At 45.3% G+C, this 15,229-nt stretch overlaps 1 long non-coding RNA gene across 1 annotated transcript; it reads right to left on the bottom strand.

The window, feature by feature from the left end:
* Window positions 1-8,216: 8,216 nt before the first annotated feature.
* LOC122215183 lies at window positions 8,217-13,639 on the bottom strand. Its single transcript, XR_006200294.1, has 3 exons — window positions 13,338-13,639; window positions 9,693-9,835; window positions 8,217-8,264 (listed from the first exon to the last, which is right to left on the bottom strand). It is a non-coding gene; the product is annotated as an uncharacterized LOC122215183 (long non-coding RNA).
* Window positions 13,640-15,229: the final 1,590 nt, after the last annotated feature.

The raw sequence follows: 15,229 nt of genomic DNA on the forward strand, positions 1-15,229 counted from the left end.
GCTACACACGTTCCTCGCTGCAGAAAGTCCTACTGGACGGCACTTTTCTAGAAGTTTCTACTCAAGATGGACAACAAAGGTCTCCACAGAACCGGACATGACTTGTAGACAGTAAAGAAATAATAAATTGTTGCGATAACAAATATTGAGTAGAAAATGGTATTAGAAGAAGTTAAAAGGGGAAATAACCGAATGAATGATACAGCAAAGGAAAAATGTGTCCTTGGGGGCAGTGCAGAATCATTAATGAGAGAATTTCAAAATCTAGACCAAATAAACAGGGCATTCTATCTAGTAATGTATTTAATATTGTTTACGATTATTATGTAACGAAGAATAATTTTGCAGAGAGTTGCAAAGAAAATAGTTTGTACCAGACTGGACTACTTAAGATTTGACATGGAAAAGAACCAAAAACTTAACATACACAATCTGGCATTCATTCAGCAAGCATTCATCAAGCTTAGTTTATTTCAAGAATCACTACCTTTGGGGCGCCTGGGTGGCTCAGTCGGTTAAACGTCCAACTACCACTCAGGTCATGATCTTGCGGTTTGTGAGTTCAAGTCCGGCATCAGGCTCTGCACTGACAGCTCAGAGACTGGAGCCTGCTTCCGATTCTGTGTCTCCCTCTCTCTCTCTGTTCCTCTGCCGCTCACACTCTGTCTCTCCCTCTCAAAAATAAATAAACATCAAAAAATATTAAAAAAAAAAAAAAGAATCACTACCTTTAACATGATACAAGACGTTTGCCTGGAGAGCTGAAGACATACTTACGTGTAAATAGGCCATTTAAAATATATAGTGGGGAGCTTGTACAAAGTATCAATATATAATGGACATACATTGATATGACATATCACGGAGCAATAATGTGGCTGAGGAGATCTGTTTTACAAGGAAGAGAAGCCAAATGGAGATAAAGACACTGAGAAGAAAATCCAAGAGACAAATGCGTGTTGGAGAAGGTGTGGAGAGAGGTAGAGACAGAAGAAGGAAGAAGCCACAGATTGTCTATGTTGTGAGGACCTCAGAAGAGCAGAGACAGGCCACGGAGAGAGAAGTGATAGAACAGCGGGTCCACTGAGCGCCACTGGTCGGAGTCCACACCCCAGCACCTTCTCAGCGGGCACCACCATTTTCTGTGCCACATCCATGAGAAAACCCCCGACCACATTTGAGAATTGGCATTGCAGTCGGTCGTCCATGGCACCAAGTGTCGGTTCCTGGGGAGAGGCTCTGGGCAGGAACGCCGAGTGGTGCCGTGCAGCGGGATGGCAGGATGCCTCATGGAGGGGGATAGTTGAGCTGGATACCACAGGGCTAACGAGAGCCGTGAGCAGAAGGGGACTTCAGGTGCTGCACCCCACTGCCCAGTCCAGGTGGCATGGGGGAGGCTTCCTGCCGCTGCATCATCACCGCCTCACCCACTCTTCAGCTGTATTTGCTGGCTTAAATGCCAGGCAGTGGTAGAGAAAACATTAAGGTAATCTCCCCTGAAAGTGTTTTATGATATAGCTCAGCCTGATGTAAAGTTGATCGGAGACCATCCTAAATTGTTAAGATTCTATTAATGATGCATGTTGAAACAGACCCTCAAAGACCTGCAGGAATGACAGGCCCACGTCGAGCGTAAGTGCTTTTGCTGTTTGATTTCCTTTCCATAAAGTCGCTCACTTTGGTGGACGGTTTGACCCAGCCCATTGTTCTCCAGAATTTCCCAGACCCTGGTACCTTTCCCCAATCCGGCAGAAGTGACCGATGGTATCCCGTTCTGGGAGTAGAGTTGGCCCCTCCTGTAAAGCTGCTCCTTATACCCGGGTCTGCCGGGGGGAGCAGCACATCTCTGGTCCTGCTCATACAAGGTGCCCAATCACCTTTTTATCAAGACTACTCTCTCCACTTTTTTTCTTAGTTAATTCTCACAAGTACTCTGTAACATCGAATGCAAAAATCCTCAACTTTATTTCTAAGTTAAAATGACACTGCCTGTCCTGTAGGGCTTATGTTATGATTAACGATTATGAGTGAAGAAACGGACACTCAGAGAAGTCATACAGCATGGGAGGTTTAGACACTTAGTAAGTAGTTGAGGCACGATTTAAACCATTTCTGCTGAGAACAGCCCTGCTCCTGCCACACGGACTAGTGTCCTTTATGTTGTAATTGTGTATAAGCTTCTGGGAGAGATTTTCTCATTTGAGGGGAATAGATTTTCTATAAATAGTGCCCACAGAATATGGCGAATACTCATGAAGTATGAAGATGTCTCTTGCACTTGATATGTTACCAAGATCAAAACTTGAGCCTTGATAGATGCTTTTGAAGAAAAACACGGTACAGGTACAATAACCATGATGCGCATGTGTGTCGATGAGGATATCCTGTCTTATTTCCCAAGGGGTTCCAAAAAATGCAACGTGGGATATAAATTGACATATAGAACCAAAAATAAATGTTTTAAAATACTCAAATTTGGGGCACCTGGGTGGCTCAGTCGGTTAAGCGTCCGACTTCAGCTCAGGTCATGGTCTCACAGTTCGTGAGTTCGAGCCCCGCCTTGGGCTCTGTGCTAATGGTTCAGAGCCTGGAGCCTGCTTCGGATTCTGTGTCTTGCTCTCTCTCTGCCCCTCCCCTGCTCACGCTCTGCCTCTCTCTGTCTCTCAAAAATAAATAAATGTTAAAAAAAATTTTAAATACTCAAATTTGCTGGCTTATGGTTTTATAACAATTTAACCTATATGCAATGATTAGCTAATGGATATGTATTTTCTAATAGACATTAAAGACAAATCAATTAGAATCTTCCCTAGATTCTCTAGAAAGAGAGACATATACTAAAAACAAAACTATAATTTAAGATGATATCTTCTTTAGAGAAGTGTCTATTCATGTTTTCTAAAGAAGATATCATCTTAAATTATAGTTTTGTTTTTAGTATATGTCTCTCTTTCTAGAGAATCTAGGGAAGATTCTAATTGATTTGTCTTTAATGTCTATTAGAAAACACATATTGTCCATCAACTGATGAATGGATAAAGAAATTGTGGTTTATATACACAATGGAGTACTATGTGGCAATGAGAAAGAACGAAATATGGCCCTTTGTAGCAACGTGGATGGAACTGGAGAGTGTGATGCCAAGTGAAATAAGCCATACAGAGAAAGACAGATACCATATGGTTTCACTCTTAGGTGGATCCTGAGAAACTTAACAGAAACCCATGGGGGAGGGGAAGGAAAAAAAAAAAAAGAGGTTAAAGTGAGAGAGAGCCAAAGCATAAGAGTCTCTTAAAAACTGAGAACAAACTGAGGGTTGATGGGGGGTGGGAGGGAGGGGAGGGTGGGTGATGGGTATTGAGGAGGGCACCTTTTGGGATGAGCACTGGGTGTTGTATGGAAACCATTTTGACAATAAATTTCATATATTGAAAAAAAAAAGATGATATGCAGTGCGTGCTAGCAGTATAAAAGTATTTTAGTAGTTTGCAGAATGAATATGTAAGAAAATTCAACATTTCATTTGTCAGCTAAAAACTGTAAAATTTGAATTGTTGCAAACATTTCTTAGAGGTGTGTTTTCTGTTTGTTTGTTTTTGGGTTTTTTGATTTGTTTGTTTTTTTACTACCTATGTGAGCAAATCTTCACATTGATGTGACTACCAAAAATAAGAAGAGATGATTGGAAGTCTTAGGAAATTGGATGTACCCACTTCAAACATAAAATAGGATATGAAATATTATGTTCGTGGAAACAAGCTCAAATTTCTCACTCAAACTCCCGAGAGTATTTTATTGGGAAGTGTTATACAAATCCTATATTCAAATGCCTTTTTTTTTCCTATACTTTAATGTAAGGAATTTTTTCCATCTACTCTCAATATGCATCCTCAAACATCCATTCAATATTGGTTAGTAATAGTCATTCTTTTCAATGACTGGAAATACTATTCTGGGTTTTCATTTCTCTTTGATTTTCCTCTTCCAATTACACAGAAAAAAAAAATCCATGGATAAAAATTTTAGATGATTTCTTTCAGAATAAGTATGTTTCTTCAAAACAAGGAGTTAGAATCTATTTTAGCAAATCGTATCATCAAACACGCATTCTAATTCAGTCAGTCTGCATCTTATTTCATCCATAAAATGTGTAATTTTCTACCTCGTATTAAAAGATAAAATCACATGCTAGGTGGTGGACCAATTAAGGTTTTACTATCTTTCATCTCTCTTTTACATTAAAGGTGCAAGAAAAGTTTCATCATGTTGCCTCATGAAATCCGTAGACTTAGTTATGAATTTTCAAAATTTAAGGTCATTTAACAATATCCAAAATCTGAACACCGTTACTTCGTACACACACATGCACCTTTATCAAAGAATATCGCGCATTTATCTCATTCTTTCCTTTTATTAACAGTTAAAATTATAGCTACAGAGTATATTTCACAATTAAAAATTAAGCAAAGAATAACTGCATGTACTCTTCTTTGAAGGACTTCTTTAAAACATAAATCAATCATGTTACATGTAGAAAATTTAAATACTGGCTTATTTTGTAATTTATCTAACAAGCTGTAGTTGGTGATGCGTACTGAAGACATTTTCCTAAATTGAAAAATGAGACTCGGACTTTGATTCACAGAACATGACACTCACTTTGCTGATTGAGATGGAAACGGGAACAGGCTTGACTAAAAGGAAGGTGGGCAGCTAATGGAAGTAGCCAATAAGAACAGTCCGTGAGGACATGTTAAGAAGTAGTGGCAAAATGTGTTGAAATTAACACTTTTATCACTCATAGTTTTTATCAGTTACAGGCTGTTGTGTGTGACAAACCAGCCCAGATGCCAGGGTCAAATCAACACCCATTTACAGCTGCTCACCAGTCAACTGGCAGCTGGATGGCTCTGCCGACCCCAGCCGGGACGGGTCTATCTGGTCTGCCCTGGTCGATGCATCCGCATCTGGCTGGCCGTGCCGGCGGGGCTCTGAGAGGCGCGCTCTCTGGCCTGGTGATTGCTTTGCTGGCCGCCGGGTCACGGGCACCCAACGGGGGAGACTAGCCTCCGATCACCTGGCAGGGGGGTTCCTTGAGTACCAGGGCGAGCACGTCCCCATGAGAAGGACATTTCAAGTCTCTCTTGTGTCCCATTTGCTATGGTCCTGTTGGCCAAGACAAGTCACGTGCCAAGCTCACGGTCGGCATAGAGGAGGCGGTGACCCAAGGGCTTGGATTATAAGAGTGATGCAGGAATTGACACCCTCAGGACAACAGCCCGCCAGGCCAATATTTAGATGTTTGCAAGCCCTGCAGACACTTTTGGATTAAATGAGGTGCCTTTAACCATCATACAACAACAGTTGTTTGATTAATCTTGGGGAAAAAAATCTTTTTCGTAACTACACCTTTCAGATTTTGAAAAAGGGAAGAACCGTTATGAATGAGTGATACCTCTTTTCACTAAGTCACGGCCAGATTTCAGTCTTTGTTTTCGATAAATCCAAATTGTAATGCATCTGTCAGCTGATTTGCATCATTAACAACACATTCTGATGATAATACAATATGTTGGAATCTTTGAAAGTTCTGAGAAAAAAGCAACATCACCATCCTGGACTCCTCCCAACTCTGTCTTCTTATTCATGAGTTGAGAGCAATGAATCCGAGGTCTTGCATCTGTGAAAATTGACAAAAATATTGAATAGACTTTATATGAACCTTGGCTAAGGACAACAGAAAGTAGATGTATAAAACTAACTGGCAAAGAGTTCCATCTGTTTCATGAAAAGACTGTTTTCCAGTAACACTTTATATTTTGTCATAGGTTCATCAAACTTCTAATGTATTTATATTTTGATGAATTGCGTATTAATAATAAATCAATAAATACATGGGTTCGAAGACAAGTATTGCTACTTAAAGTCCTATGGTCACAGGAAATCACTGAATTTCTATATGGACAAACGTGTATATTATGTAGTAATTGATCATTTCAAACAGAAACATAGCTTAGGATGAAATTCTGTGGAACTGAAGTGTTAAGTCAAGGGAAAAATGAAAGTATATAAAAACGTCCCCGTGTCAAAGCAGAATTCGCTCAGACACATATACACACACCTGCAAAGGTACATATAAGAACACTCACGTGTGTGCTAACATACACGCCTGATGCTTCACTGTACCCCGAGACTCGTAATGGCTCATGTATTTTTAAATAGATAATGGTGAACATGAAGTCGCTGCGGTTAGAAGCTCCTGGATGGATGTTAAAAAGTTCAGTATCGACTTTATTATGACGATGTCACCAGTTCCAATATGCCCGAAGTTACGTGTTTTGTAGCTATTTAAAATTTCAGTGAAAAATGTCGGATGTCAACTTAACACGTCTGATGGGGGACATGACTGTGTTTGGCGCGGAGGAAGGAGTTGAGCGTGAAGAGTCAGAAGATCACCTGACAGTAGGTGAGTTGACGGCACCCCCTCTGAGAGCAGCCCCCCAGCATGTCTGCAGACCACCAGGGTTCTGTCCGGCTCCTGCCATCGTCTGTGTAGACGGCCCTCTGACGCTGGCCTCATGTGGCTGCAAGCCCAGGATGACTGTGCCTCGAATAGACCGCCTCCAATGCAGACCCCCAGGCATGAAGGTGACAGCTGAATTCTAACTAACTGACTCTTTTGACTGTCTTTTAACTCATCCCACACCATAGAGGAAAAGAGGGGCATTACTGAGATCGCACGAATCCCGTAAGTTACGAAGCGTGTTATTAGAAAAAAATTGCATTTCCAATTCTACCCTCCTCTCAAATGTAATTTGAGGAGAAAAGGAAGACTTCAGGGAAAAACGTGTATCTTACCAAGCAAAGTTCATCATCTAATAACACGGAACAAAGGAAAGGGGCCTCTGTTATGTGGAATCCCATTCATTTTACAATCTCTGGTTCTCACTGGAGTATGATATTAACAAATAACCACAAATAACAAATATCATATTAACAAGTAAATACCACCGATTAGTTCAATTAATGACTATTATTGTTGGCCCAATACCGTGCCCAAGTGATGTGGAAAATAAAATACAGTTCCTGACCCCAAAATCGTTGCAACACAATAAACCCAGACAAACATAATCAGGTAGATGTGATGAATTACCGGAGTGTTGTGAAAAAATGAACAGGGTAATGTGGGGTACAAAGGAGAAGGTGGGGACTTCCTGCCTGGGCGAAGGTTTGGACAGCCAGGGTCCTCAGCTTGGCCAGGGTCGTTGGCCGGCACCCGCTTCTTAATCCCCTGCCAGGCTCACTCCGATCCGGGCGGACTCTGGTTAGCCTGAGGGGCAGAGACCCAGGAAACCAGAGATCGTCTGGCAAGTGCCCCTTGTGTCTGCTTGAGACCGGGGGTGGGGGTGGGGAGGAAGAAAAGCCAAGTCACGTGCACTAAGTCTAAGGTCGTAGAATAGACAAGATCTGCAGCTTTGCTCTAGGACTGCCGGTTCCATTGCACTGGGAAGAGTTCTTCGTTTCTGTGTCTCCCAGGCTGGTGCAGCAAAGGCGGGCAAGACTCCCAGCTGGGGCCTCGTTCCCAAGGGAAGGAACGAGACCAGTCGTTGGAAATAGACCAACCCTGCAGTTGCACGTGTGTTGTTTCTAATCTGGAAGGAGAGAAAAGTCACGTGGTGCGGTATGGGTTTGTTTTGGTCTTGTGTTTTAAATATTTTTAATATTTCTTTATTTTGGGGAGAGACAGAGCATGGTGGGTGAGGGAGCCCGGGGGAGCGGGAGAGCGGCGCAAAGAGAGGTAGGGAGACACAGAATCTGAAGCAGGCTCCAGGCTCTGGGCTGTCAGCACAGAGCCCGGCTCGGGGCTCGAACTCATGAACCGTGAGATCATGACCCGAGCTGAAGTCGGAGGCTTAACCAGCTGAGCCACCCAGGCGCCCCTGTGTTTTGTTTTTTAAATGCTGTGTTGACCCAGTTCTGGGGACCGACTAGAGCCAGGCCAGTTGCCCCGTTAGGCAGTCGGTTGGGTCCACGGCCCACCCACTTGCCCTACAGGGTCCACCTACTCCCGGCCCTCTTTTCTTAATGTGAATTTTGCCGTAAAAGCGAAGTCGATATCCTAGTGTGTGAAATACAGTACTAAAAGTGAAACCACCCACAAAATACACTTCATTAAGGGTTTTAATAAATACACAAAACTTACGGAAACAAGAATTATCTTCGAGGCAGCATTTCCGAGGGAGGAAAAAGCACGCAAAGTAGAGCTGCAAGGAAAGTAGGGGATCAAGACTCCAGTCATTTTACGTAAAAGAGACAGCCCATAAAAATGCAACAGAACTACAACAACCAGTTGTATTTCAGACTTGGAAAGAGAGTCTAAGGTTGAGAGAAGCGTGGACTTAGGTCGTGGGAGTGGCAGGCACTGGTGATGCGTCTGCCGTGGCCGTCTCCTCTGAAGAAGGTCACATATGGCACACGGACTGGGGACACACAGCCCCTGCACAGACGAGCCATGGGGACAGTACGGGGACAGCGCGCCGGGAGGCGCGGCCGATACCGGGCGCCCAGGGAGGGTGAGAGCTACGGACACGCAGTGGAACTGCCTGATCCGTGTTCCCGTTTCTCCCGCAGTCGTCACCTGCTGACGGTTCTGTTAGAAGCGCGGGAGACAAGAGGACACGGAGAAAGAAATAGAAACACCGCCTCGAGGGCTTCGTTCCAAAGAAATCAAGGAAAAGGGTGCCCTCCTGCCTTTTTCACTTGGTGCCCGTTTCCCGTGACAGATACTTCTCTACCTGGCAATAAATTGTGCCGGCCCTTGCCCGAAGTGGTGGGCAGCCAAGGTAATCGTGGCCCACCCCCCATTTAGAGCAAAAACCCCCAGCCATCACCTCCGGCTCACCGACTCTGTTAAAAGCTCTATACGATGCATTCTGTTTTGTATCTTGAATAATGACTTCCTAATGGGATCTGTGGCGTTTGTAAGAGGCTTTAGCAAATTTTGTCAAATTAATATCTAGCCTAGCAATGCAAAAACTATCAGAAGGAAATTGGGTTAAAGAAATCATATGAATAACAAGGAGAAATACATAAAACCACATCATTAATCATTGGAATGAAAATGCCGGTTCTTATAGGAAGTGACAAATATTCCCAGTGATTTAGTAGAAAAATGTAGCAAACTAATATAAAACTATGGAAACAGATATGAAATCACTTGAAAAGGTTTCAAGTGCTATGTAAATGCTAAATTTTTTATTACGAAGCATTGAGATGGCACGAGGAAAGCCGGGCTGGTTTATTTATTCATACCCGTGTCAGAGACGGCGGTTTCTCTTCTCCATATCCCTTCTTTCCTCCTTCTTAACTAACGGAAGACTGATTTTATTTGGGTGGCCATGTGTCCACCGTAAAACAAACCTACCGACAGAAAGTCCTCTAGAAATGGTCCTGTAACAGTTCTTGCCAGTCCCCTGGGAGTGAGTCATTGGCTGGGGCCTCTGACAAATCCCGTTAAAAACACTCAGGCTCGTGACTCAACCGGTGATTCTTTCTGTCCTGTCTGTTCTCCTCCTTCGTGTCTGGAAGCAGGTTCAATGCTCCCTGTGGCTGTAACCATAGATGCCCAAGGAGGAGAGACCGGGAAAAGTGCAGGAAACTCAACCCCGGCGTTCGCGGGCCCCTGGACCAACCTCCAGCGTCCCCTTCGCAATCATCAGATGATGATGGATGAAATCAGATTAACGTAATCAATTGCATTAGCCTCTTGAAACCATCGCTTTTGGATTCGCTGATGTTCCCACGCGCACTCGATATCTAGCTGACACAATAGCCCCTGTTGACGGGAAAAGAGAGATTCACGGTACGTCGTAATACGTGTAACATAAAGAACATGAATGAGGAGAGCAAAGTGCTAGGGAACTCGGAGTAGAAAAGGTGGCGAAGCTGCCCCGGTAGGTTCTGGGAAACCAGTGACCCGTGGCGCTTCGTAATAGGGCAAAATGGGCCACGCAGAGGCAGCTCTGAGCCTCCCGACCACCGAAACAAAGTGAAGTGCGGAACCAAGAAAGACGTTCACAGAACCCATGACGTAAGAATGTATGAAGTGTTCATGACAGGCTCACTGTCCTGGGTTTTGCAACGAGAGGGTAAGCTCGCCTACAGGTCTTTGAAAGGGGGACGATACGACTTTGAGGCCTCTCTTCGTGCCACGTGCTGCCGTAAGCCCCCAGGAAGAGAAATCCCCAGGGTGCAGACCCAGCCTGCTGTCCGAAGATGGGACAAAGTCCTGACGTCGCAACCACGGGGTTCTGGCGGTAGGTTGGCAGGCTGCTACTTCTGTTTGCTGACTCTCTCCCTCTAGAACAGAAGCAAGGATCCTGACTCTTTTGTAACCCTGCTCCCGTCTCCTGGAACTGAGAGCGGTGCTCAGTACCCTCCCCACAGGCGGTGCTTGGTCAACACTGTTGAAACTAACGAGTGCTCTGTAGAAGTCGGGCCTGCAACCCAGAGACAGCGACAGCCAACGGGCCAGACTCCCAACAGCTTCCAACTGTCAGAGAGAAAACGTCGCATCTCTTAAAATCCCAGGAGTCCCAAATAGTCTGTGTGATGTGGCCAGGATCAGGGTGGGGGTGTTAGAGCACATTGCCCGGCGATCGCCGCAATGGGGCCTCAGCTACAGTAGGTAATTTGCCTAAGGTCTCACAACTGGGAAATGTAATAGAGACATGATCTAAACACAAATGAGCCGAACTCTTGGGTCCTTTCTCCATCATGCTCTACTGATGGGTAATTTCTCGCCCATTAGGCAATTCGAGACTTCTGCCCGCCTGAGGCCGGTCTGGCTGAGCAGCCACGGGTCACCCCTGGAGCAGACCTGACCGAAAACACTAAGAACGCCGTCAGAATGAGCACAAGGCCAGGGCCCAGCAGCCCCTCGGCTGGCAGAGCGGATGTCACATCAGCAATGGCTCCGAGGCCCACGGGCTCGCACACCGGGCAGGAATTCGAGCACGAGGGAAGCATGCTGGACCCTGTTTTGGGGGAACGACCTGGGCTCTCCAGTCTTGAGACACATGCTCCAACTTCCAGCTTCCACGTGTTATGTACCAACTTAACTGAATTCCCTCTCTCGACCCTGGTTTTTAAAAACGAATCCTACAAGCTTTAAGTTCAATACATTAGAGGGGCACCTGGGTGGCTCAGTCAGTTGAGCATCCGACTTCAAGCTCAGGTCATGACCTCGTGGTTCATGGGTTCGAGCCCCACGTCGGGCTCTGTGCTGACAGCTCGGAGCCTGGAGCCTGCTTCGGATTCTGGGTCTCCCTCTCTGTCTCTGCCCCTCCTCCACTCATCCTCTGCCTCTCTCTCTCTCAAAAATAAGTAAACATTAAAAAAAATTGTTTGAATTCAATACATTAGATGTGAGTCAAATTTTTTGTCTTCTTTTTGTGGAGGAGGACTTATTTTATTCGTATTCGTTTGTTCTGAACTCCTAGCTTTAAAATTCATTAAATAGTCATTTAATCCAACCCGGTCTACACAAGCAAAGAACAACCTGGGAGTGCCTTGTTAAATCTTTTTTTTTTAAAAAAAACACTTATTTATTTTGAGAGACAGAGATAGAGCGTGAGGGGGGAAGGGCAGAGAGAAAGACACACACACAGAATCCGAAGCAGGCTCTAGGCTCTGAGCACAGAGCCTGACGCAGGGCTCAATCCCACGAACCGTGAGATCATGACCCGGGCCGAAGTCGGACGCTTACTCAACTGAGGCCCCCAGGCACCCCACCTTGTTAAATCTTAATTCAGAAATTACCATGCAGAAGTCAGGAGTGGAGGTGAGGAGGCCTATAACACCAGCCTTTTAACCGTGATGGCTTCTGAGCTACAAGGAGCTCAGCTGGAGGCAGGAAGCTGGATTCTTTCTGCCTTCACATGTCTGCCCCCTCCACTCTCTCCCCAGACATTTCTACCAACCTTCCTAATCAAGGAGATTGCTACCAGGAAGAACGCAGAAAGGACAGCTGCGGGCAGTTCTAGAACTTCTGATGGCCCAGTACCCCTGCATGTTTTCAGAAATATTGTCATTTCCAGGAAAAGTATACAATTTCCAAATGTCCCCTAATAGACTGTGTCTCTGGGTTTGCAATTCCCAAGAGCTCAATTACCTTTTATAGTAAGACAGCATGAATTGTGCTGATTTTAAAGAACATGTTTTAAGTAAAACACAACCTTTTACAGATCAATATATTTTGCTTTTTAAAAAGAAAATAAAATTTCAATCCAATTACCTGTTTCAGAACACCTTTAAAGAAGAAAAAAACGATTGCTTATGGCAAACTCCGTTGACAGCATTTTTCTTTAGCAGAAAATCATTTCCAGTCCCCTTCATTGTACAGGCAAATGTGAAGTCTTCAGAGGGAAGCGGGGAAATCAACCACAATTATTGTGAAATGTTCACAAATTGGCCAGCATTCGTGAAGCCAGGAATAAATTTAGAAACGTGCAAATTGGAACTTGTGTCTCTGAAAATTGGAAACTGAGTTATTCAAATACTGCTGTTCTTGGGGCACTTGGGTGGCTTAGTCGTTAAGCATCCGACTCTTGGTTTCAACTCAGGTCATGATCTCATGGTCATGGGATCAAGCCCTACTTCAGGCTCTGTGCTGACAGTGCAGAGCCTGCTTGGGATTCTCTCTCTCTCTCTCTCTCTCTCTCTCAAAATAAATAAATAAAACATTAAAAATAGAATAAAATATGGAGCACCTGGGGGGCTCAGTTGGTTAAGCTTTCGACTTCAACTCAGGTCACGATCTCGTGGTTCGTGAGTTCGAGCCCCACGTCCGGCTCCGTGCTGACAGGTCAGAGTCTGGAGCCTGCTTCGGATTCTGTGTCTCCCTCTCTCTCTGTCCCTTCCCTGCTTGGGCTCTGTCTCTCTGTGTCTCAAACATAAATAAACATTTAAAAAGTGTAAAAAAATAAATTAAAATATAAAATACAGCTGTTGAGTTCCACATGACAAGAAAAAATGGACCCCATTGTATCACAGCACAGAGCACTTTAAAAACACCAGCTATCTACTTGTTGACTTTCAGGAGAAAAGGTAACTAGTTAGTGACAGTTTGCCTAAACACGGCTTTCCTTGGAAGCAGCACATTCAAGTTCAGTCATGTGATGGCCGCTACGTTACACACAACTGTTTTCAGACAGCTCACTGCTCAAGACTATAATTCCCTTCCCTGATTTGTTTTTACACCTTTGCGGCCAAATGAACGAAGCTCCAGTTGGGTAGTGATTAGAGTCCCAATTAACGTCTAATAAAGGGAGACCCACCAACGCCCCAGAATCCTGCTGCCCGGGTCCATTTTAGGAGCCCCGAATGCTCATGCCTAGAAACGGTGGAGGAGGTCACAAGGAGGGTGGACGTCTTGAGGCCGAAGTTTGGTAAAGTGCAATGACAGTTGAATGTGACGCTCTCGGGTGTAGCGACCTGACCAAGGTGACCCGGCCACGCCTGTGGCGACGGTATCGATCAATCTGGCAGCGGGTTGCCCGTGTCCACACCGCTCCGTCCAGAACACTTTCGGGCCTCCCACCCGACGCCTCTCCTTTTATTCAGACGGTGAGATGGTCCGGGACCTGTCAAAACACAGCAGGTTCTCAAAATGCACTTTGGAGTCTGGTTTCAAGGAAGTGCTGGGGATAATTACATTTTCTATGGTCGTTAGAGATGAAAACAGGCAGTAGGCGCCTATTATCATGTGTCTTATTGCAAAATAAGGTGTTTTCTGACTTTTACAAGCACCTGAACATTTTAGTCCACAGCTAAATGAGAAAGTTGCGGGAATGTCTGTTCAAATATTTATGACCTCTTTCTTTTAAGATGAATTGGGGACATGCCGGGGGGTCAGGCGGCCCCTCCGAGCAGGCGGCCGCTACGTGGCGAGTCTCACCTCCGCACACGTGGCTGATCGGGAGACAAAGGGCCTCGGCGGCCACGTGGACCACATGAGCTTCGTGTCCACAGCGGTTCCTCCTGCCCCCTCCCAGGGCCCCCGGGGGGAAGCAGAAGCAGTTCAGGTGGGTACGCCGTGTCGTAGCCGAGAAAGTTGTGATGAGGAGACCCTGACCTTGGGGGCGCTGCCTCCGCCCCGGCCCCTCCCGCCTCCAGAGAGACACGTGTCCTTTGCCGCCAAGGCTTCTCCGGGGAGGGCAGCCGATGTGTCTGGCTTCGTTGCCCTGGAATGTCTGCCCGCAGCGATGTCTCTAGAGAGACACTATTTTCACCTTCCCAAGGCTGCCTGTTGTGAGAACGTTCTTGAACAAAGCTCTCAATACTTAGGAGATACGCAGAAACACCAGGTCTATGGAGAATTATCTCCCAGCAACGTATTTTTATATCTGCTTTCAGGCCACACCCGCAGACAGGCTTGTGTTTGCCAGAAGTTTTCGGTTTCAAAGTCCCAAGCACCTGTGTGTTTTTGGAGTCTTCTCCTTATGTGACCTTTAGAAAGGCGATTCAAACGTCACCGTATGGGAGTGTCAGAGTGCAGTGATGTCACAAAGGGCCTTTTCCGTGTTCCACGTTTCTCCTTCTACAGTCATTTCATAGATGATTATTTCCCCCACAGAAAATCCATTTGTAGTTTTTAGTATGCTTCAATACATTTCAAAATCGGAAGACCATAGTTTAAGGTGTGATGGTTAGGCCCATCGAGGCGTTCACACATCTCGGAGTCCTGGAGACGATGGGCCCCACCCTCTTGAAACCCCGCCCCCCCCCGACACGTGCTACTGAGGTTAACTCATGCGCACAGTGTCTTGATGGATGAGGACTGTGTCAACCAAGAGAAGGGGTGGAGGAACAAAGTCAGGAGAAAACAGGATTTCCGCCACACAAAACGTTAGAAAAGGAAGTGACGAGTTCTGTCCCAGAGCTACAAGTCTCCGAACTCGAGGAAACAGCGCCCCCGGAAGATCTCGAGTTGACACGAACCCGCTGTGGCTCTTAACCCAAAGGATGCATCGTAAGGAAACAGGCTCACGTATGTATCTCCTTTGGATGGAATATGATTTAATTGAGACACGAAGCCCCTAGTAGCCTCAGTTTGCACAAAAATCCAATTCTATTCAATTTAGTGCGATTACGAGGGCAGGAAGGCGGACTCCACCCTTAGACAGAGTTTTCATTGGGTATCAAAATTGTGACTAAGCTAGAAAGTTTA

The sequence above is a fragment of the Panthera leo genome, chromosome A3, assembly GCF_018350215.1.
Source record: "Panthera leo isolate Ple1 chromosome A3, P.leo_Ple1_pat1.1, whole genome shotgun sequence".
NCBI classification, from domain to species: Eukaryota; Metazoa; Chordata; class Mammalia; order Carnivora; family Felidae; genus Panthera; species Panthera leo.